The 24,763-nt window shown below is 43.6% G+C and overlaps 1 protein-coding gene across 1 annotated transcript in view; it reads right to left on the bottom strand.

Annotated features, from left to right (window-relative positions):
• Nucleotides 1–19,613, bottom strand: part of AGPAT1 (1-acylglycerol-3-phosphate O-acyltransferase 1) — a 66,036-nt gene extending 46,423 nt beyond the window's left edge. The window contains exon 1 of the mRNA XM_081321572.1: nt 19,458–19,613. The gene's annotated coding sequence lies outside the window, so the exon portion shown is untranslated. The remainder of the gene's footprint in view (nt 1–19,457) is intronic.
• Between the last annotated feature and the right edge of the window lie 5,150 nt (nt 19,614–24,763).

Genomic DNA, 24,763 nt, shown 5'->3' with positions numbered 1-24,763 from the left:
CTACCATGTCACCCCTCACCCTTCTCTTCATTAAACTAGACATACCCAATTCCAGCAACCCTTCCTCAAACTGGCTGAGGAATTCTGGGAGTTGAAGTCCACAAGTCTTAAAAGTTGCCAAGGCTGGAGACCCCTCATCTACTTGAAGGCCTTAACCAGCCCGAAGAGGCATGGATCTATCTGAAATGGAGGCCCCCAGCCTTTTAGCCACCAGGGACCAATTCGGAGGAGAGAGGTGCATGGTTTTCCGTGCTGCCGCTTGTTTGTGCGGCCCAGAATCTGGCATGCCACAGGCCGGTGCCAGTCCACGGGGACCCCTGATCTAAAATACAGCTTGCTACACTGACAGCCCCCAATAAACCTGTCTACCTCCTCAGGACCAACAGGCTCAAATTTATCCCAGGTAACTGAGCGAGACCACATCTTCATTAACTGCACAGAACCTGAACCGACAGTTCATCTCGGAGGGGGTCTGAAGGATTGCGTCCACCAAATGCAGGGTATAATCCTCCCAGTGGCCTTGCAAATGTTCCTCCAACCCACCCAGAAGGTTTAGGGCTGCCCTTTACAAGCAGTTGACCAACAGCAATAAAAAAACAACTATTTTTCACTGCTCTTTATCTCCTGGATATAATTCTAAGGAAGGCTCTCACCCATTCTCCGTTGGATTCACTGGTCTTTCTCTAGTCTAGGAATCTTCTGTGCCGCTTTATCATCAGGAAGTCCTCTGAAAACCAGGGGACTGACCAGCACCCACAAACAAGCAGACTCCACTCAGGTGTGAGCGTTCTCATTCCAAGCACCACCTTAAGATCTCAGTCAGACTATGCCTCAGGGACCCCTCTGAAGCCCAGCCAGGTCTATCAGAAGCCTGGGATGGATGAATTAAGTTGGTCCTTCTTCCCAGACAGAAGAATCAACCATAATGAGCCACCCAGCATCAAGAATGTAATCAAGAATAGGATCTTACGTCTATCGTAGGTGCAAACGTAATTTACCCTGTGCAGCAGAGCAGCACTTCCCACCTGAAGCCTCCCATCACTCAAGAGCTGATTGGTGCTGAGTCATCCAGAGACAATCCATTGCTCAAAAGGTCCCATAAACAAGGAAGCATAAATCTTATTATCTTCTGATCTGCCTAGGAAGTTGCTCTGGAGCAGACATGTCAAACACAAGGCCCAGGGGCCGGATCCAGCCTGCGAAGTGGTTTCATGTGGCCCGTGAAGCCATCCTGGAAACAGTGAGGGACCGGCCCCCACTGCCTTGGCCCTGGCCCAGAGACCTTCCTTCTGCCAGAGACCCTCAGATCTGTCCCACTCCTCCCCAGGCCCCCATAGGCACCCTTGATGAGAACGATGTAGAGCTGGCCACGCCCACCCAGGCCATACGCACTCTGGCCACGCCTACCCAGTAGGCCACGCCCACCCAGGCCACACCCACCCGGCCCCCTGAGGGCAACCGCAATGCTGATGCGGCCCTCAATGAAATTGAGTTTGACACCCCTGCTCTGGAGGCTCCATTTGGAAAAACTAATCACCAGTCGAAGACTCAAAACGCTGCCTAAATAAAGCTTTCCAAACCCTCTACAAATACCAGCATATCCAAAGACCCATTCTAACATACCGGTACCCCAGTGGTCCATCTTCAATGACCCAGCACTCCTGAAGAACATAGAGGTATTGTCCCATTAGATGGGATATTTTACTCTTAATCAGATGTTTGAACATGGCTGAGAATAGATAACGGTTAGAAATAGAAGTATTATTATTATTATTATAACTAGAAAGATAGGAATTATAATTAGAATATTATATTTTGGTATGAGAAGGGAAATATGAAAATGCTAAGAAGGTTTGAATAAGGGAAGCTTTTGGTTGCCCAAATATAACTTATTATGAGAAATTATAAGCGATAGAGATATTGTGAACACCAATGGGAAATTATTTTTTTAAAAAAAGTAGGGAAAAACAGGATATTAATTGAACAAATAGATATTAAGTGCAAATGCAATGAAGATCTATTTTGGTTAGAAAAGATATTTTAAACCGACACTATTGATATTATTAGGAAAATGTAACAAAGATGTTGATATTCAATTGTATGTGTATTAACAATAAGAATTATATTTGCCTAACGTGGGAAAAGGTATACTACAGGAAGGAGAGAGGAAGCATTGGATGGTGGTAATATCACGCCTAGATTGAAGTTAATATGTACCACTGAATTACTAATGGACCTAGGACAACACGTTTATTAAGTACTTATGATTGTAAAACTAGAAAATAAAATATTTACTAAAAAAAGAAATAACCCAGAAATAACTGCGATTTAAAAAAAATCCATCATAAAAGCTTCAGTACAGATAGTCCTCAATTTACAACCATTCGCTTAGTGACTGAAGGTACAACAGCAATGGAAAATTATGACTGTTTTTCACACTTACGACCGTTGCAGCATCCCCCATGGTCATGTGATCAACATTCGGACACTTGGCGACTGATTCATATTTATGACGGTTGAGGAATCCGGGTGTGTGTGTGTGTCATGTGATCACCTTTTGCGACCTTTTGACAAGCAAACTCAATGGGGAAGCCAAATTCACTTAACAATTGTGTTCTTAACTTAATCACTGCAGTGATTCACTTAACAATTGTGGTAAGAAAGGTTATAAAATGGAACAAAACTCACTGAACAACTATCTTGCTTACTAATGGAAGTCTGCAGTTCAATTGTGGTCATACATCAAGGATCACCTGTACAGTAGTGGCCAAAATTGTGGAAACCTTTTGGAAAAAGTGTACAGTAGAAATGCCACCTTTGGTTAAGTTTCCACCCATTTTTCTTCTAATTTCTTTAGAACTGTAGCCTTGTTCACTTAATAATACTATTTTACATCGCTTTCTATTAGGGACGCGGTGGCTCAGTGGGTTAGGACGCTGAGCTTGTCGATAAGAAGGTCGGCAGTTTGGCAGGTCGAATCCCGAGTGCCGCGTAACAGAGTGAGCGCCTGTTACTCGTCCCAGCTTCTGCCAACCTAGCAGTTCGAAAGCACGTAAAAATGCAAGTAGAAAAATAGGGACCGCCACGGTGGGAAGGTAACAGCGTTCCGTGCGCCTTTGGCGTCTAGTCATGCCAGCCACATGACCACGGAGACGTCCTCGGACAAGCGCTGGCTCTTCGGCTTTGAAACGGAGATGAGCACCGGCCCCTAGAGTCGAAAACGACTAGCACGCATGTGTGGGAGAACCTTTACCTTTACCTTTACATCGCTTTCTGGACAACCAGTCAACTCTTTGCACCATTACTTTAATTTTATTACTTTTTACAAGCTCACTAAAGGAAAGGAAAAAAAACCCCAACCAACTTGATAAATGATCACATAACACACTGACAAATGTCCTCCTCTCAGCTTCAATACATGACATCAGTAACTGAATCCTACTGTGATCTGATTGGCTCATTGCCAAAACAAGATGACACCTGATTGGCTCTCTAAGCACTCATGCTCATTGGCTACAATCAGATGAAGGAAAGCTACCTGATAATCAATCTAAGCAAGTTGTGCTTCCTTTTTCCGGTTATTTGGCTATAACGTTTCATACAATACAGTACAGATAATTGAACAAACGTATGTTGCGTTACATTCTTGATTAAATTATCTTTCCATTGATATATAACTTTATGGTACTACTCCAAAAAAAAAAGTGGTGTTATTAGCCATCGAACCTCAAAAATACACTTTTCCCAAAAGGTTTCCACAATTTTGGCCACTACTGTAGACTTTTAAGTCTTTATTGGCTGAAAACATTCTAAATCAAGTGTTTCACAAACCTGGCAACTTTATGATGTGTGGATTTAATCGTAACTGAATGTTATATACTGGATTCTTCCCACATCACATCTATGATTCCATATAGTTCCATAAAATAATAGCTGTCCACCCATTTCAGGATATACACAGGAATGATATCAGACTGTATCACCATATCCTAGGTTTTGCACACTGGTAGTATTAAAATCTAACAGACTGTTGGAAGAATTTGACCACAGTACAGGCACACCTTGACTTGCAACTCAATTGAGCCCGCAATTTCAGTCCTAACTCATGACAGTCGTTAAGTGGATCATCACATGACCACACCCGATTTTACAACCTTTTGCACAGCGGTCATAAAGTGAAATGCAGCAGTCATTAAGCAAATCCATTGTTTGCTATGGGGCGGGTTTTTTTTGCTGGAAACTGGAAATAGGTAAACATTGTTTTCCAGCAAAAATGTCATAAATTGCAGTTGTGAATGTGGGCCAGTTGCCAAACACCAAAACGCGATCACGCGACCTGGGGGGGGGGGGAATGTTTGCAGAAACTTCAAATCTGGGTGGTAAATAGCTTTTTCAGAGTCCACGGTAACTTGGTCAGTAAGCAATTGGTTTTAAGTCAAGGACTATTTGTATAGAGATGCAGTACTGATGGACTGTGTAACTTCTTTGTAACATAATACGAACAAGAGAATGCCTCCAAGATCTACACTTAATCCATCTAAGTGCCGGATCAGAGATCTTTAGTCTTGATGACACCGAATGCAAACATCTAGGTCTATGTTGAAAGAACCAAAAGAGAAAGTTTCTTTGGTGTCTCTTTTGGGGTGACTCAGCAGTCTTTATGGTTTCTTTTGATGTGGAGACTTCGCAATCTGTTTTAAATACGCCCCAAGGCGATGATGACAGATTTCAAGCTAGGAAGGGAAATCCATTTGAACTTTTGTTACCCTGTTTCTCAGTACGAAAATTACATCTGTGGCTGCATTTTTATTTTTTTTTGGAGTCATGAAATACAGGGCACGCTTCTAGATAAATTTTTGCCCTGCGACTGCTGTCTCATTGTCAGGGAAGATGAATCCTCATTAATAACATGGTAAAACATGGTCTAAGTCAGGGGAAGGCGACCTTGGCTCTTTTATGACTTGTGGACTTCAACTCCCAGAATTCCTGAGCCAGCCATGCTGAGGGGACATGGAGAGGTTTCCATGCTGAGCCATGCTGGCTCAGGAATTCTGGGAGTTGAAGTCCACGAGTCATAAAAGAGCCAAGGTTGCCTACCCCCGGCCTAAGTGATACAACTGTTGGATGCCATCACAGATGACTGAATGACCACACCCAAAGAGGGTGCATCAATGTCTCCACATCAGCTTGGGAATGGGAACCGACTGCCACGGGGCTTTCTGATCAGCACTTTTATTAACAATGGGATGAGTGTGCTGAGGGGATGATTACGGTATTAAATGTGAAGGTAAAACAAAACTAGGAGTGGTGACTAACAGTATAGAAGAGAAGGATATAGATATATATATATATATATATATATATATATATATATATATATATATATATATATATATATAGGTAAAGGTTCCCCCGCACATGCGTGCTAGTCGTTTCCGACTCTAGGGGCCGGTGCTCATCTCCGTTTCAAAGCCGAAGAGCCAGCGCTTGTCCGATGACATCTCCGTGGTCATGTGGCCGGCATGACTAGATGCCAAAGGCACACGGAACGCTGTTACCTTCCCACCGTAGTGGTCCCTATTTTTCTACTTGCATTTTTACATGCTTTCGAACTGCTAGGTTGGCAGAAGCTGGGACAAGTAACAGGCGCTCACTCTGCTACGCGGCACTCGGGATTCGACCCGCCAAACTGCCGACCTTCCGATCGACAAGTTCAGCGTCCTAACCCACTGAGCCACCGCGTCCCTATATATATATATATATATATATATATATATATATATATATATATATATACCCCGTATATATATATATATACCCCGTATATATATATATACCCCGTATATATATATATATATACCCCGTATATATATATATATACCCCGTATATATATATATATACCCCGTATATATATATATATATATATATATATATATATATATATATATATATATATATATAGTGAGAGAGAGAGAGAGAGAGAGAGAGAGCAGTCTGATGTAGTAGTGAAGGCGCCAGTCTAGAAACCAGGAGACTGAGAGTTCTAGTCCCACTTAGTCATGAGAACTGGCTGGGTGACTTTGGACTAATCACTCACTCTCTTAGCCTAGCCCAGCCCACCTCACAGGGTTGTTATTGTGGGGAAAATAGGAGGAGGAAGGATATTAGGTATTTTCGCCACCATGAGTTACTTATAAAGCAATAAAGGTAGGATAAAAATCTAATAAATAAATAACACAGGAAGTGTGGGCCATAAGGAAATGTAAAGTTCTGCATCTAGGAAGAAAAAGGAAATGAAAACGTGTGTTTTTATTTACTAATTAAATTTATTTGCCACTCATTTCAAACCCAAGGTGACTCTTGCGTGATATACGAGGGAGGTGACTTGGTTTCCATAGCAGAACATGTGGAAATGAAGTGGATGTTCTTACTGAAAACTTAAACGTGAGCCAGTACTGTGATGCAGCTGTTAAAAAGGAAAAAGCCATCTTGGAAGTTTATTAATGGGAACACAGAATCCAGATTATAGATGATAGCTCAGCGCTCTTCTACCCCGATCACGGTTCAATTCTCGTCTGCCCTCAACATAGGTCAACTCTAGCCTGTCCTGATTGTACTGACTTGATCATACACTGGGTTCAGTTCTGCCAGGACAATTCAGAAAGAATAATGACAAATTAAAAAGGTAAAGGTTCCCCCGCACATGCGTGCTAGTCGTTTCCAACTCTAGGGGCTGGTGCTCATCTCCGTTTCAAAGCCGAAGAGCCAGCGCTTGTCCGAGGACGTCTCCGTGGTCATGTGGCGTGACTAGACGCCAAAGGCGCACAGAACGCTGTTCCCTTCCCACCGTAGTGGTCCCTATTTTTCTACTTGCATTTTTACGTGCTTTCGAACTGCTAGGTTGGCAGAAGCTGGGACGAATAACAGGTGCTCACTCTGTTACGCGGCACTCGGGATTCGACCCGCCAAACTGCCGACCTTCTAATCGAAAAGATCAGCGTCCTAACCCACTGAGCCACTGTGTCCCTTTTAATGACAAATTAAGTGACCACAAAGCAGAGCTTCCAAGATACTAGTCTCTGTAAACGAGTTTTCTGTAAATCAGTTAAAGAACCTGTGTTTGGCCTGTAAGGTTAATATCTAAAGCAATGTTTCTCCACCTCAGTAACTTAAAAATGTGTGGACCTCAACTCCCAGAATTCTCCAGCCACACATAAAGTCCACACATCTTAAAATTACTGAGGTAGAGAAACAAAAATCTAAAGGATTATCACACGGAAGAAAGACTGGACTTTCTTTCTATTGCCTCCGAGGATAGGACCAGAACTAATACAGAAATTATTACGAGGACATCTGTTGAGGCTAGACCACAGGATGAACCTCTTGACTATACTACTTTATCAGCTAGCAGAACAGCCTGCTACATAATAAGTTCTCCTTCACTGTTCATCTCCACACCAAGGTTATTTGTCGGAGTGCTTGACATGTTCTATTGTCTATCAGGAAGCATGTCTCCCATATTTGAGTCATAACTTTCTTGTTTTGGAACTAATCCTCTGGGCTTCTGCATTCAGCCACCAATTGTTTCCTGATAATGATCTTTATAACAACTATAACACTTTCCTCCTTCCTTCTAAGGAGTTCACAACAGCACATAAACTTCTCTTCCTTTATACGGTAGCACTGCATCAGGGTTTGAACCCATGGCCTCGCTAGACCTGGTCCAAAACCCTAAGGCCTAGATAAGTAATAGGCCGCCCTATACATGTGATTAAACTCCAATTAAACTCCAATTCCAGCCAGTTCAGGGAACATTCCCAAAATTGAGGTATAACAAGAATTTTTTTGATGTGCTGTTTGACCCTTTTATTTTATTTTTATCCCACCTTTATTACTTTATAAGTAATTTAAAATGTTTACTATATCTACTACTACTTCTTTCTCTGTTTGAAGTGGGTTGGGGATATATGTATGTATGTATGTATGTATGTAAATTTTTTGGCTTGCTAACAAAGAATAAAGGGAGACAGATATGATCATTTCAAACTTATTTGTTCTCATCAGTCAGCCATACCCTTCTGAGATTCGAATCTGGGCCGACTGCGTCTTAAGCAGTTGTTTTAACCCCTAGGCCACAGGCTCTCGCTCTCTCTTTGTTAGCTGAGAAGCAAGGGAGATATGCGTTAAATGTTTGTTAAGTATTTAGAATACACTTGCTTAGGCCCCAAACACGGGACAAATCTTATTTCCTTATATATACATATATATATATGGCCCAAAGGCAGGACTAGAACTCAGTCACCTGGCTTCTAGCCTGGAGCCTTACTCACTAGACCAGGGGTAGGCAACCTTGGCTCTTTTATGACTCGTGGACTTCAGCTACCAGAATTCCTGAGCCAACCATGCTGGCTCAGGAATTCTGGGAGTTGGTCCACGAGTCATAAAAGAGCCAAGGTTGCCTACCCCTGCACTAGATCAAACCAGCTTTCTATTCTAACCACTATGCCCGACTTTCATTTCAAGCAGAAATGAAACTCTGTACTGCTCTACTAGAAACTACTAGAAGGAAACCCAGTTACCACAATTACAGTGATGAGAGTTTGCAAACTCTGTACAACTATCCATGATCCACAGTGCTGTGATCTATAATGTGATCGGAGCTTCACGTAAGCTATAATTGAGATTCCAAAATACAAAATTTCTTCTATTTTGGTCATTCCACTGATCTATTTGTGTGTTTAGGATCCTTGTGTGACCTGGTTACATATCCTTTTCCAAACAGACACAGTGAATGTTTGCTTAACATGCTCACTAAGGGCATGACCTAGTAAACAGTGTATCTCCATCTATTGATTTTGAACCAGTCGCTTAGATAAATTCTGATCACATTCCAGATTATAGATAGTTCTACAGGGCACATTGTGCCCTGTAGAACTATCTATAATCTGGAATGTGATCAGAATTTCCTCTCCACTTGTAGGTTACTAAGAGGAATGGAAATAGCAATGATAGCTTAATAGGCCACCCTGGTTTTAATTAATAACTAAGTTTTGATAAAGGCTGTGTGTGTTAGGCATATGGTGTTAGCCTACAATGTTGGGTTGAAAATATATTAACCATAATGCTATGTCTTTAAGTTGTTAATTGGCCAATGGGTGTGTAAGTGTTCTCATGGCCATAAGAGGAAGCTAGGAACGTAGCTTCTCTCTCTCTCTGAATTCACTGATCTCTACTGTTACTGTTTTTGCTCTGCTGTTGGTTTACTACTGTTGTACACCTAAACTGTGTATTGACCTCTGGACCGGTAAGAAGACTTTGTATTTGGATTACTCCTTGGACTGTTGCTATTGTGTATGACTTGGACTGTTTATTTTTGACTGTGCATTTTTGTTTTTACACCACCTCAAAGTAAAATACTTTTTGCTTTTAGAACTCAGTGTATTTCTGTGTGTGACTTTTACTGCTCTCAGTGCCCTTCCTTGTCTGTGCAACTCTTTGGTAGCACAAGGAGACCTCTGCACACTAAATTCCATAACACTGGTTATGGGCCCAGGCCTGTACTGAGAGTAAGTACACACAGTATTCCTAGCTGAGTTTGTGTTAGCTTTTTGGTGTAAAATGGCACAAGAACTGATGTCAGGCATCTCCTGGATAACCCGGTTGGATGGGACAAACTATGTTTCCTGGTCCACGAAATGCTGCTTGCTTTTGCGCAAGGAAGGACTATGGTCTGTTGTAAATAACCCACCAGATACTACTGCTTGGGATCCAGATGATGAAGAGGATGCAAAGAAGTTAGACAACTTTAAACGTAGCAATGAGAAAGCTCTTTGCATTATTGGACTAACACTGAATGACCAGCAGCTTGTCCATATTCGTGGTGAGGAGTCTGCTGCTAGGTGTTGGGGTGTTTTGCGAAGGCTTTATGTTCGTGACAGTGTGGGTGCACATATACACCTTACACGTAAGCTGTTTAGGGCTCGTCTGCAGAAGAATGGAGATATGCTGACCCATTTAAATTACATGAAGGCAACTTTTCAAGAGCTTCATGAAAAGGAGCTGATTTTTTCAGAGTTGCATCAGGTCTACATTATTCTGTCATCTTTGGATGAGAGTTATGATGAGTATGTTTCTTCTTTGGAAGTCCTGACCAGAGAGGAACTGACATTGACTAACATTACTGGGAGACTGCTGGAAGAGTCCAGAAGGAGGCGTGACAGAGACCAGCTGAGAGAGACACAGCCACGAGAGGAGCAGCCATTTACCACTGTTTACAACGTCAAGAAATGTTATTCTTGTGGGGCTATAGGGCATATAGCCAAATTCTGTAGAAAGGGTAAAAAACAGAATGTGAATAGCAGTGGGAAGGCTAAGAAGGGCATTGGTTTGGCTATTTCTGGTGAATCAACATCCAGAAATAATGAATTGTGGGTTGTTGATAGTGGGGCTTCACAATGCATTACTAAAGTGAAAAAGAGGTTTGTTAATATGAAAAACAGCAACCAATATGTTTCACTAGCAAACGGTTGGAGGATGAAGGCCTCTGGTGAAGGTAATTCCTATTGTCCATGCATTAATGAACAGTTACCTATGTTATATATACCTAAACTAAGATTCAACTTGTTATCTGTAAGGGAATTGGTTAAGGTTGGGTTTGTGGTAACATTCAGAGGGGAGCAATGCACTATTGAGAGGAATGGAACCTGTGTAACTGCTAATTTGAAAGATGGTTTATTCATTCTCACAAGTAACCAGGTTAGTACAGTTAAAGCTAACTCAATATGTGAGAACAAGAAGCCACATGATGAATGTATACATTTATTGCATAGGCGGTTAGGGCATGTAAACTTTAACTCACTACGTAAAACAGTGGAATTAGTAGAGGGAGTTAAACTGAAGCCATGTAGTAAGTATTTGAATTGCAATGCCTGTAATCAGGAAAAGAGTAAGGCAACTCCTGCAAACAGGATAAACAGCTTCAAAACAACTGTACCTTTGGAAGTTGTGTTTGCTGATTTAATTGGACCCATGAAACCAAGTTTAGGAGGGTCATGTTATATTTTAAGTATATTGGACCACTACTCTCGTTATGGTTTTTGTTATCTGCTTAAGTCAAAGGCAGATACTTTCCAACAATTTGCAAACTGGCTGAAGTTCGTGGAGAGAAAAACAAAGAGAAAGGTTCAGTGCATAATTACTGATAATGGCACTGAATTTACAAACAAGCGTTTTGTTGATATGTTAGAATCTGCTGACATTGAGCATAAACATTCAGCCCCTTATAGGCCTCAACATAATGCATTTGTTGAGAGACGTGGGCAAACATTACAAGCCATGATTAGAACGATGTTAAGAGATTCTGGCTTAACAGATAGACTGTGGGGGGAGGCAGCAAAATGTGCAAACCATGTTCTGAATATAGTTGTTAATACTTCTACTGGTAAAATACCATATACAATATGGCATGGTAGAAGACCAAACCTTGATTACCTGCACACGTTTGGCACCCCAGCTTGGGTCCACATTCCTGCACAACTCAGGAGTAAAGGCCAACATAGGGCTAGGCAATTATACTTCGTAGGTTACGAAGCTAACCACAGATCCTATCGTTTCTGGGAACAGGGCACAACTAATGTATATAACAGTGCGAGTGCAAAATTCCTTGAGCACGTTGGTTGGGATAGGTTAGAGCAAGAAACTGTTAATACTGATCCTCTAGTGTTTGAGGACTCCTCTGATAACGTAACTAGTAATGATAATACATCTCCTGTAAATATGAAAGATGAAGAGGAGATAGGGGAGATAAAAAATGAATCAGAGGAAGGAAAGGAGTCAGAAACTCAAAGCCCTGTAATTCCTTGGCGTTCAATGCGTATCAGACATCCACCTGATCGCTATGAAGCTAGTATAGTATGTCAAGTTAGTGTAGAGCCATCTAACTATGATGAGATCAGGATGTATCCTGAAAAGGAACAGGCATCATGGAAAGCTGCAATGAACAGGGAGTTGAATTCTTTGCAGGATCTTAAGGTTTATGTGAAAGCAAAACTGCCACCTGGTGAGCAAGCTATAGGTTGTAAATGGATATATAAGTTAAAGAAGGGTGTAGACGGGACTGTAACCCATAAGGCACGTTTGGTTGCACAAGGTTTTGCCCAAACTACTGAGGATTATGACGAGGTGTTTGCACCCAGTCTAAGGGCAACTACTTTAAGAGCAGCTTTAGTATGGGCGGCTAAAAACCAATATATGGTTACCCATGTAGATGTTGAAACTGCATATCTACATGCTCCATTGCAACATACTATTTATTTAAGAATACCACCAGGATTGACCAGTGATAGAGACCATGATTGTTGGGAATTAAAGAAAAGCCTCTATGGATTGAAACAATCAGGCTATGAGTGGAATAAATGTTTAGTTAATGAGTTAAGTGCATTAGGTTTTGTAGCCAGTAATGCTGATCCTTGTTTGTTTAGAAGAGAACACAACGGAGCATTATCTTTTCTTTTATTATTCACAGATGATATTGCAATAATAACAAAAACTGAGTTAGAAGCACAAACTATCATTTCAAGATTGCAAAATAAATTCACAATTAGAAATCTTGGAGAAATTAGCCACTATTTGGGGTTAGATATTGTGAAAACAAATAGGGGTTTTAAGGTGTCACAAGCCAGTAAAATATCTCAGTTATTAAAGAGATACAATATGGAAATGTGTAAACCAGCAAAAACTCCGATGGCTATGGATTTTAAGGACACTAATGTTGAGAGTCCTGTATTTGATAAGACTATGTACCAATCTTTGATAGGAAGTCTTATGTATCTGAGTAATTGGACTAGACCTGATATTTCTTACTGTGTAAATCAATTAGCTAGGTACAACAATAATCCAACTGTTAGACACTGGCAATCAGCTAAACGAGTATTAAGGTATTTGAAGCAAACTATTCACTACTCGTTATATCTAGAGCCAAATCGTGAGTTAATCCTTACTGCATATGCAGATGCGAGTTTTGCCTCTGATTCAAACAGTCGTAAATCTACCTCAGGGTTGGCTGTAATGTTGGGTGATTCTTTAATTGGATGGAAGTCTATTAGACAAAAACACATAAGCTTATCTACAATGGAGGCTGAATTTTCATGTCTATCAGTGTTATGTACAGAACTGCTAGTGTACAAACAATTATTGTTAGATATGGGTTTAAATGTAAATGATCCATTCATTGTGTATGAGGACAATCAAGCTGCGATAAAGATGGCTAATAATGCTGCAGTAAGAACAAGATCTAAACATACTGATCTTCGTTATTTAAATGTCAGACAATGTGTCAAAGATAAATTAATACAGTTAGAGTATTGTCCATCTGATGTAAATATTGCAGACCATTTTACGAAGGTACAAAGTGCTGTGAAACACAATGCTAATTGTGAAAGAATGTGCATAAGATTGTAAGAGTTATATATTATTCTACCCAAAGGGGAGAATGTTAGGCATATGGTGTTAGCCTACAATGTTGGGTTGAAAATATATTAACCATAATGCTATGTCTTTAAGTTGTTAATTGGCCAATGGGTGTGTAAGTGTTCTCATGGCCATAAGAGGAAGCTAGGAACGTAGCTTCTCTCTCTCTCTGAATTCACTGATCTCTACTGTTACTGTTTTTGCTCTGCTGTTGGTTTACTACTGTTGTACACCTAAACTGTGTATTGACCTCTGGACCGGTAAGAAGACTTTGTATTTGGATTACTCCTTGGACTGTTGCTATTGTGTATGACTTGGACTGTTTATTTTTGACTGTGCATTTTTGTTTTTACACCACCTCAAAGTAAAATACTTTTTGCTTTTAGAACTCAGTGTATTTCTGTGTGTGACTTTTACTGCTCTCAGTGCCCTTCCTTGTCTGTGCAACTCTTTGGTAGCACAAGGAGACCTCTGCACACTAAATTCCTTAACAGTGTGTATTACACAATATACTGGGCTATAGTTTGCTCAATCATAATTTTAAAACCCACGATTGGCTCAGCTAACAGACTACATTAAACCAGGGTACTAAAATGGTTTATAAATCACACCGGTGTGTGCTACCTGCTCTAACATATGCCAGTGAAACATGGACACTAGCCTCACAATTGATACAAAAGCTACGAGTGGCGCAAAGAGCCATGGAAAAATGCATGCTCGGCATCACAAGACCGGATAGAAAGATCCGCACATGGATTAGAGAACAAAGGAAAGTATACGATATCATGAAGAGAGTGAAAGAATTGAAATGGAAATGGGCTGGTCACACAGCAAGAACTGATGGCAGGTGGACCAAGGCAGTCATAGAATGCATCCCACTTGATAAAAGAAGACGTAAAACAAAATGGAGCGACGACATCAGCAAGTATTGCCAGCCCAATTGGCAAAAGAGAGCTCAGGACCCTATTGGTTGGAAACATGCGGAAAAGACCTTCATCCTGTAGTGGATAGACGAGGGGACTTCAAACTTGGCCCTTTTATGACTTGTGGACTTCAACTCCCAGAATTCCTCAGCCAGGAGTTGAAGTTCACAAGTCATAAAAGGGCCCCCTGGGATAGACAAATGGCCAAAGATGATGATGATGATGATAAATCACATACTGAACCATGTGCAAGCAAGCCACATTATGGTTTAAAATGGTAAACCTGGTTATTTTAAGTATTACATGCTGTGAGAATCTTGTCTATTATGGTTTATTCATCAGAACTGAATTAAAAATGACTCATAATGCATGAATAGCATTGGGAATAGCATTTAGAGCAAGTTATAATATTCAACCGTGCAAATTTAAATTATCATCTTGCAAACTTGCCGAAGGGGTCTTGCCCCACTGCTGTGCAACAGATGCCATATTATGTTGGCCTTCCACAGCAACACCAAAAGGAAAAGTAAATTTAAGCATTATCTACCTAAGAGCAGTAGCAAGGCCATTATAGGACAGGCGACGACAATCGGGAACAGAATTTCCATTGCTAAACAAGGTGATTGTTAAATGAGTCTTGCCCGATTTTATGAGCTTTTTTTAACCATAATGGTTAAGCAAATCACTGCAGCTGTTAAATGAATCACGTGGTTGCTAAGCAAATCCAGCTTTCCCCAATGATTTTGCTTGTCAGAAACCAACTAGGAAGGTCTCAAATGGTGATCACGTGACCCCAAGGATGCTTCAACTATTTGTAAATACGTGCTGGTTGCCATGCTCTTGAATTCAGATCACATGGACCATGGGATGCTGTGATGATTGTAAGTGCAAGGCACTGTCACTAAACAACTGGTTGTAAGTAGAGGAATTGGTCCTGTCTAGTTTAATGAGAAAAAGGACTAGGAGGTGACGTGATAGCAGTGTTCCAATATCTCAGGGGCTGCCACAAAGAAGAGAGAGGGAGGCAAGCGATTCTCCAAAGCGCCTGAAGGCAGGACAAGAAGTACCGGATGGAAACTAATCAAGGAGAGAAGCAAAGAAAAATAAGGAGGAATTAATTTCCTAACAGTTAGAACAATTAACCAGTGGAACAACCTGCCTCCAGAAGTGGTGAATGCTCCAACACTGGAAGTTTTTAAGAAGAGACTGGACAGCCATTTGTCTGAAATGGTATATAGGGATTCCTGCCTGAACAGGGGTTGGACTAGATGACCTCCAAGGGCCCTTCCAACTCCTCTATTATATTACTATTATTATATGTACTCATTTAAAACTTTATATTCCAAACACTGGCATGTATAAAGGTAGTCCTCGACTTACAGTTCATTTAGTGAGCATTCAAAGTTACAATGGCACTGAAAAAAGTGGTTTATGACCATTTTTCATACTTACAACCACTGCAGCATCTCCATACTCATGTGATCAAAATTCAGATGCTTGGCAACCGACTCATGTTTATGACAGCTGCAGTGTCCCGGGGTCATGTGATCACCTTTTGGCAGCCTTCTGACAAGCGAAATCAATAGGGCGGCCAGATTCACTTAACAACCACGTTGCTAACCTAACACCTACCTGCAATGATTTGCTTAACCCCTGTGACAAGGAAGGTCATAAAACGGGGCAAAACCCACTTAGGAAACATCTCACTTAGCAACAGAAATTTTGGGCTCAATTGTAATCATACCTGGTGGCGACGACAACTCCCAGAATTTCCCAGCCAGCCACGATTGGGAAACACTGGTCCAGACAGGCTTTCTGTTCTGTATCACCCATCTAGATTTTTTTTTCCAGTGCCTTTGAGTCAGTGTTGACTCCTATCAACTTCCTCGACAAGTCCCTGCAGTTTTCTTGGCAACGCTTTCGGAAGTAGTTTGCTATTGCCGCCTTCTTCCTGGGGGCTAAGAATGATTTAGCTCAGGGGTGTCAAACTCAATTTCATTGAGGGCCGCATCAGCATTGCGGTTGCCCTCAGGGGGCCGGGTGGGTATGGCCAGGGTGGGCGTGGCCTACTGGGTGGGCGTGGCTAGAGTGCATATGGCTTACTGGGTGGGCGTGGCCAGCTCTACATGGTTCCCATCAAGGGTGCCTATGGGGGCTTGGGCAGGAGTGGGACAGATCTGAGGGTCTCTGGCAGAAGGAGGGTCTCTGGGCCAGGGCCAAGGCAGTGGGGGCTGTTCCCTCACTGTTTCCAGGATGGCTTCGCGGGCCACATGAAACCACTTCACGGGCCGGATCCGGCCCCTGTGTTTGACATGTCTGATTTAGCGCAAGGTCATCCAACTGACTCTGTGCCTCAGAGGAGGCTAGAACTCATGGACTCCCAATTTCTAGCCTGCTGTCCTAACCCTTGTACCAAATTGGCTGTCCAGCTATCTTTCTCATCTCTGAAAGACATCTAGCTCATTAGGTCACGGGCGAAATCCAGGGGGGCCTTAATTCAAGTCTTGCAACACTCTTATTCATGTGTAAAAATCTTACATTCCTATTCAGAAGCAGTCTTGAGCAATCCTTGAGCTAGTAGCCTTGAGCTAGCAGATTCCCCCATCTAAAGACTTTTGTAGTAATCCTGATCTGTCTAGCAAGGATCTTGTAAAAGTGGCTGAAACACAAAAACAAAATATTTCAAATTCCCCCAAAAGTGGCATGTAACTAATAAGAGGGCTCTTATTACTTTCTTGTTATAAGAGTATTCTTACTACATCCCCATGATTGCTATGGATATTTTTACTAGGAGGTTTTTTTTTTGTTTGCTTGTTTGTTTTTAAGGGACGCAGTGGCTCAGTGGGTTAGGACGCTGAGCTTGTCGATCAGAAGTTCGGCAGTTTGGCGGGTCGAATCCCGAGTGCCGCGTAACAGAGTGAGCGCCTGTTACTCGTCCCAGCTTCTGCCAACCTAGCAGTTCGAAAGCACGTAAAAATGCAAGTAGAAAAATAGGGACCACTACGGTGGGAAGGTAACAGTGTTCCGTGCGCCTTTGGCGTCTAGTCTTGCTGGCCACATGACCACGGAGACGTCCTCGGACAAGCGCTGGCTCTTCGGCTTTGAAACGGAGATGAGCACCAGCCCCTAGAGTCAGAAACGATTAGCACGCATGTGCGCGGGAACCTTTACCTTTTACCTTTTTTTAAAAACCAATTATCCCTTCTAACGCTGGATATTGCATGAGACTCCAAAGTAGTACAGCGAAGCCCATGCACACTGCTTTAATTTCAGAACCACACAACACTCCATCTTTCCAGGCCTATCTAATCACTACCCAATAGGGTTCCAAAGTCTTCCTTATTAGATAGACATGTCTGTCGAAATTCAAGAGCCTTAGGTTTTCATCCCAGTTAAACCAAGACAAATTGGTCTTCCAAATAGGATTTTCATGGTTGGTAAAATGGGGTTGATCAATGCCATGCCAGTAAGGCTGTTGCAAGAATGATTGAGATAAGAATTCATGGCACTTGGTTGCTCAGGACCACTATTAAAGGGAAAGAGAAACCACTTAAGAAAACCAAAGGCCATTAGTAAGCTTTGAACAAAGCTAGAAGCACAGTACTTGCCTATCTCAAATACATTCAAGGGATGCTCATCTTTTCATAATTAATCCACTAAACTCCTTCTACCACAACTGCAAGAACTCACTTGAACATTATGTAAATGTTATTTTCCAGGTTTTCCTGTCTATGGCATTATATCATCCTAATTTGCCAGAATCCCACTTTGACACTTTTCTTGCCTCCCAATTCATATGACTGTATTTCACAGACCACCCCCCAATTCTCCCACCCCCTTTTTTTAATTTCCACTCCTTATGACTTCAAGACCCACCTCTCCTAAGGCAGATCTTCTCAGGACTGCCACACCTTAAGCAGCTCACACTGGACTTGGCTCTGTTCCTTCCACCACCATCCCAAGTCACACCAGGTTCCTCCTTCCAGATCTCCCCCCTTTAAAGAGGACCATTTCCTTGCCCCAATAAAAGCTTAACCTCCAAACATCCATTGCAACCTGCCTTCCCACACCCACTTCTGCTTCTATAATACAGGTAGTCCTCGATTTACCCACAGTTCATTTAGTGATTGTTCAAAGTTACACCACCACTGGGGGGGAAAGCGGCTTATGACCATTTTTTCACACTTACGGCCACTGCAGCATCCCCATGGTCACGTGATCAAAATTCAGACACTTGGCAGCTGACTCCTATTTGTAACCGCTGCTGTGTCTTAAGGGTCCTGTCAACACCCTTTGCGACCTTTCCGGCAAGTAAAGCCAAAGGGGAAGTCCAGATTCACTTAACAACGGTATTACTAACTCAACAGCTGCTGCGATTCATTTAACAACCGTGGCCAGGAAAGTTGTGAAATGAGGCAAAGCTCACTTAACCAATGTTTCATTTAGCAACACAAATTGTGGTTGCTCAACTGTGGCCGTAAGTCGAGGACTACCTGTATCCTCCCAGCGACTGACCCAGATCTCTTCCCTGAAAAAGGGGACGGGGGGGGGGAGGGGAGAGCAGCAGGCCTTGGAACAGGGGTCTTCAAACTTGGCCCTTTTATGACTCGTGGACTTCAACTTCCCAGAATTCCTCAGCCAGCATGTTTGGCTGAGGGATTCTGGGAGTTGAAGTCCACAAGTCATAAAAGGGCCCAAGTTTGAAGACCCCTGCCTTGGAACCCCCAGAAATACACAACTGAGTGGACGGGGAGGGGGGGGTTAGCACAAACGCAGCGCTGCCGACTTACTATCCCTTGATCCAGGCAGAGAGCGTGCAAAAAACGTACGGCTTAAGATCCCAGGCGGCGAGGCGGGGTGGATGGAGAAGAGGACATAGGGCGATCCAATTCCGGAGTCTAGAAACATCCAATTGCTGGACTGGCAATCCAGCCTAACTCCCCACGCCAGTAAAACCTCCCTTCTGATTTCCCATCCGCCCACCATCATCCCATGCTTAGGGAATGATGGGAAATGAAGTCCAAACCCGCCGCTCCAACCCACCCCCCCACCCCGCTTTTACTTACCTGGCTCTGCGTGCCCCGCTTTTTTTTGGCGGGGGGGGAAAGAGGGGGAAAGCCGGCGTCGGGGCTCCTTATCGGCCCCCTTGTCCGCTCACCCCCCGCGCTTCCAGAGCCAGGCCATGGCGGAGCCGGCTTCGGAGAGATGCGCCGAGGAAGAAGCCGGGAGCGCAGAGCGGCGGGGCGGGCTTAGATGCTCCAGCTTGGGCGGCGGTGGCCTCAGCCGGCGTGGGCCACTTCCTCGGGGGGGGGGGCTCCGCCGAGCGGCAGGAAGTGGAGGGGGGGGCTCTGACGGGCAGCCCCGGCCGCCAATAGCGGCGGCGGCTCCTTCCTCCTCCTCGTTTGTCCCCACCCCCCCACCGTGACCAGCGGCTCGCGCTCTCTCGCGCTTCTCCCCCTCCCCTCCGGCCCGCGGCTGTTCCTGCGGGTGCTGCGCTCCTCCCTCCGCCTCCTCCGGGCTCTTCGTTCATTCATTCATTCCTTCGCTCGCTCGCTCGCTTTTCATTCATCCCGCGACGCTTCCTCCCACCCGCCATCACCCCCTCCCCCGTTCCAAGGGGTCCATTTTCGTCCGGGTCCGAAAAGACGGAGGAGGGAGGGAGGGAGACACGGGATGTCGGGAGCTCGACGTTTACAGGCGGACACGCCCGAGAGCCCCGTCAAGACCTTTCCGTCGCCGGGTTCAGCGGGGCTTTCTTCCGGGCGAGGATGCCCGGCTTGGGTACAGGAGGATCCCGCAAGCCGGGGTGGATCAGATGCTTCGCTAGATCGACCCTCAGTCTAGGACAGGGCTCTTCAAACCTGGCCCTTTTACGATTTGTGGACTTCAACTCCCAGAATTCCTCAGCCAGGCATGCCTGGCTGAGGAATTCTGGGAGTTGAAGTCCACGAGTCATGAAAGGGCCGAGTTTGAAGACCCCCTGCTCTAGGAAGCGCCATCCTTGCTGCAAGATCTGAAGGCAGCTTTGATTTAGCCAAGGGCCCAAGCTGTGGTTTTTCCAGGGTGAATTGCGAAATAGCCTTGCCGGGGGCAGGGATTGTCACCTCTGAAACGTCCCCTAACCGTTCAACAGAAGCTGCCAATGCCCTAAACCAGGGGTAGGGAACCTTGGCTCTTTTATGGACTCGTGGACTTCAACTCCCAGAATTCCTGAGTCAGCATGGCTGGTTCAGGAATTCTGGGTATTGAAGTCCACAAGTCATCAAAGAAGCCAAGGTTCCCTTACCCCTGCCCTAAGCTGTGTTAAGGAAAGAAGAGACAGAAAATTGCGGACATAGACTCAAACACTGGGCACTATCTAACAAAATGAAATTCAACGGTGAAAAAAGTAAGGTTCTACATTTAGGCAGGAAAAATCAAATGCACAGGTATAGTATAGGTGGTACCTTGCTCAATAGTAGTAACTGTGAGAGGGATCTCGGAGTCTTAGTAGACAATCACTTCAATATGAGCCAGCAGTGTGCTGCAGCTGCCAAAAAAGCCAACACAGTGCTAGGCTGCATTAACAGAGGGATAGAATCAAGATCACGTGAAGTACTAATACCACTTTACAATGCCTTGGTAAGGCCACACTTGGAACACTTCATCCAGTTTTGGTCACCAGGATGTAAAAAAGATGTTGAGACTCTAGAACGAGTACAGAGAAGAGCAACAAAGATGATTAGAGGACTGGAGACTAAAACTATAAGGAACGGTTGCTGGAATTGGGAATGTCTAGTCTAATGAAGAGAAGGACGAGGGGGGACATGTTAGCAGTGTCCCAATATCTCAGGGGCTGCCACAAAGAAGAGGGAGTCAAGCTATTCTCCAAAGCACCTGAAAGCAGGACAAGAAGCAACGGATGGAAACTAATCAAGGAGAGAAGCAACCTAGAACTAAGGAGAAACTTCCTGACAGTTAGAACAATTAACCAGTGGAACAACCTGCCTCCAGAGGTGGTGAATGCTCCAACACTGGAGGTTTTTAAGAAGAGACTGGACAGCCATTTGCCTGAAATGGTATAAGGTTTCCTGCCTGAGCAGGGGGTTGGACTAGATGACCTTTAAGGTCCCTTCCAACTACTACTTCTTCTTCTTCTTCTTCTTCTTCTTCTTATTATTATTATTATTATTATTATTATTATTATTATTATTATTATTATTATTATTACAGATTGCTTTTCTCTACATGACAGTGTTTTATTTGTTCTAGTGCGTTTCAGGAAACCATTTATGTTTATTTCTCATTCGCAGATGCAGTGGGCTTAGTTTCACAAATTCTACTGATATTTCGACATAGACATTTTGGTAAGGAGCTTTTTACAGTTTCTTAAACTATCTCCTGCTCTCTCTGCATACCTGCTTTGCAAATAATGAGAGGATAAGGTTTATACCAGGGGTAGGCAACCTTGGCTCTTTTATAACTCTGGACTTCAACTTCCAGAATTCCTGAGCCACCGTAGCTGGTTCAGGAATTCTGGGAGTTGAAATCAATGAGTCATAAAAGAGCCAAGGTTGCCTACCCCTGGTTTATACCTTGAAAAATTCAGATTCGTTAGCCACTTTTCCTTGTCAAAGAATAAATAAATTAGACTGTGGACAAGGATGATATTTCAAGAAGAGAAAGGTATGGGGAGATTCAGTAAATGGTGTTGGTATAAAGTAGATTTAGCCGACATCTGTTCTGATAGCGTTTTTCACAGCTCAGTACTTTATTTGGCTTCCTATTTCGTATTCTTCTGTCCAACTTTACTTATCCCTATTTATGAACCCCTTCATGGATTACTGCCTTGTCGTGGCGAAGGAGCTTCCGTAATTCAATGAAGCTATGAGCTATGCTGTGCAGGGCCACCCAAGACGGACAGGTCATAGCAGAGAGTTCTGACAAAACGTGATCCACTGGAGAAGGAAATGGCAACCCACTCCAGTATCTTTGCCATGAAAACCCTATGGACAGTACCAAATGGCAAAAAGATATGACGCTGCAAGATGAGCCCCTCAGGTCGGAAGGTGTCCAATATGCTACTGGGGAAGAGCAGAGGGCTAGTACTAGTAGCGCCAGAAAGAATGACGTGACTGGGCCAAAGCCGAAAGGACGCTCAGCTGTGGATGTATCTGGTGGTGAAAGGAAAGTTCAATGCTGTAAAGATTTTTTTATTCATAGGAATCTGGAATGTAAGATCCATGAATCAAGGAAAGATGGACGTGGTCAAACAAGAGATGACAAGACTGAACATCGACATCTTAGGAATCAGATGACCATCAGGTATACTACTGCGGGCAAGAATCCCTCAGAAGAAATGGAGTAGCCTTCATAGTCAATAAAAGAGTAGGAAAAGCAATACTGGGATACAATCCCCCAAAATGACAGAATGATCTCAGTTCGAATCCAAGGCAAACCATTCAATATCACAGTAGTCCAAGTCTATGCCCCAACCACTGGTGCTGAAGAGGATGAAATTGACCGGTTCTATGAAGCCCTACAGCACCTTATAGAACTAATACCAAAAATGATGTCCTTATCACCATGGAGGAAAACCATGGCAAATCTAGACAGCACACTAAAAAGCAGAGACATCACCCTGTCAACAAAAGTGCGTATAGTGAAGGCTATGGTCTTCCCAGTTGCAATGTATCGCTGTGAAAGTTGGACCATAAGAAAGGCTGAGCGCCAAAGAATTGAGGCCTTTGAACTATGGTGCTGGAGAAGACTCCTGCGAGTCCCTTGGACTGCAAGGCGTTCAAACCGGTCAGTCCTAGAGGAGGTCAACCCTGCCTGCTGTTTAGAAGGCCAGATCCTGAAGTTGAAACTCAAATACTTTGGCCACCTAACGAGAAGGAAGGACTCACTGGAGAAGAGCCTAATGCTGGGAAAGATCGAGGGCAATAGAAGAAAGGGACGACAGAGAATGAGGTGGCTGGATGGAGTCACTGAAGCAGTAGGTGTGAGCTTAAATGGACTCCAGAAGATGGTGGAGGACAGGAAGGCCTGGAGGAACGTTGTCCATGGGGTCGCGATGAGTCGGACACAACTTCGCAACTAACAACAACAGGCAACCTTGGCTCTTTTATGACTCTGGACTTCAACTCAGGAATTCTGGCTGGCTCAGGAATTCTGGGATTTGAAGTCCTTGAGTCATAAAAGAGCCAAGGTTGCCTACCTCTGGTTTATACCTTGAAAAATTTGGATTCGTTAGCCACGTTTCCTTGTCAAAGAATAAATAAATTAGACTGTGGACAAGGATGATATTTCAAGAAGAGAAAGGTATGGGGAGATTCAGTAAATGGTGTTGGTATAAAGTAGATTTAGCCGACATCTGTTCTGATAGCGTTTTTCACAGCTCAGTACTTTATTTGGCTTCCTATTTCGTATGTCTTCTGTCCTCTGTCTAACTTTACTTATCCCTATTTATGAATAGGTAAGCATGTAAAGTAAGGGACGCGGTGGCTCAGTGGGTTAGGACGCTGAGCTTGTCGATCAGAAGGTCGGCAGTTTGGCGGGTCGAATCCCGAGTGCCGCGTAACAGAGTGAGCGCCTGTTACTCGTCCCAGCTTCTGCCAACCTAGCAGTTCGAAAGCACATAAAAATGCAAGTAGAAAAATAGGGACCACTACGGTGGGAAGGTAACAGCGTTCCGTGCGCCTTTGGCGTCTAGTCATGCCGGCCACATGACCACGGAGACGTCCTCGGACAAGCGCTGGCTCTTCGGCTTTGAAACGGAGATGAGCACCGGCCCCTAGAGTTGGAAACGACTAGCACGCATGTGCAGGGGAACCTTTACCTTTTTAAGCATGTAAACAACCTCAAAACAAGGTAGAGGATAGTAAAACCACAAGTCTAAAAAGATGGAAGAAAAAGATGGAAAGGGAAGGAAAAGAAGATAAAGCAGAATATTTAGTTCCATGAGTAGCGCAATGTTTTTACCTTCCACTCCTTATGACTTCAAGACCCACCTCTCCTAAGGCAGATCTTCTCAGGACTGCCACACCTTAAGCAGCTCACACTGGATTTGGCTCTGTTCCTTCCACCACCATCCCAAGTTACGCCAGGTCCCTCCTTCCAGATCTCCTCCCTTTAAAGAGGACCATTTCCTTGCCCCAATAAAAGCTGAACCTCCAAACATCCACTGCAACCTGCCTTCCCACACCCACTTCTGCTTCTATAATACAGGTAGTCCTCGATTTACCCACAGTTCATTTAGTGATTGTTCAAAGTTACACCACCACTGGGGAAGAAAGTGGCTTATGACCATTTTTTCACACTTACAACCAGGGCTTTTTTTCTCATAGAACGCTCAGAACGGAGTTCCGGCACCTTTTTTGGATGGAACCTT

This window comes from Vipera berus (genome assembly GCF_964194415.1).
Source record: "Vipera berus genome assembly, chromosome: 2".
Lineage (NCBI taxonomy): Eukaryota > Metazoa > Chordata > Lepidosauria > Squamata > Viperidae > Vipera > Vipera berus.
The sequence above is the reverse complement of the archived record's forward strand: the minus strand, read 5'-3'. Positions and strand labels throughout refer to the sequence as shown.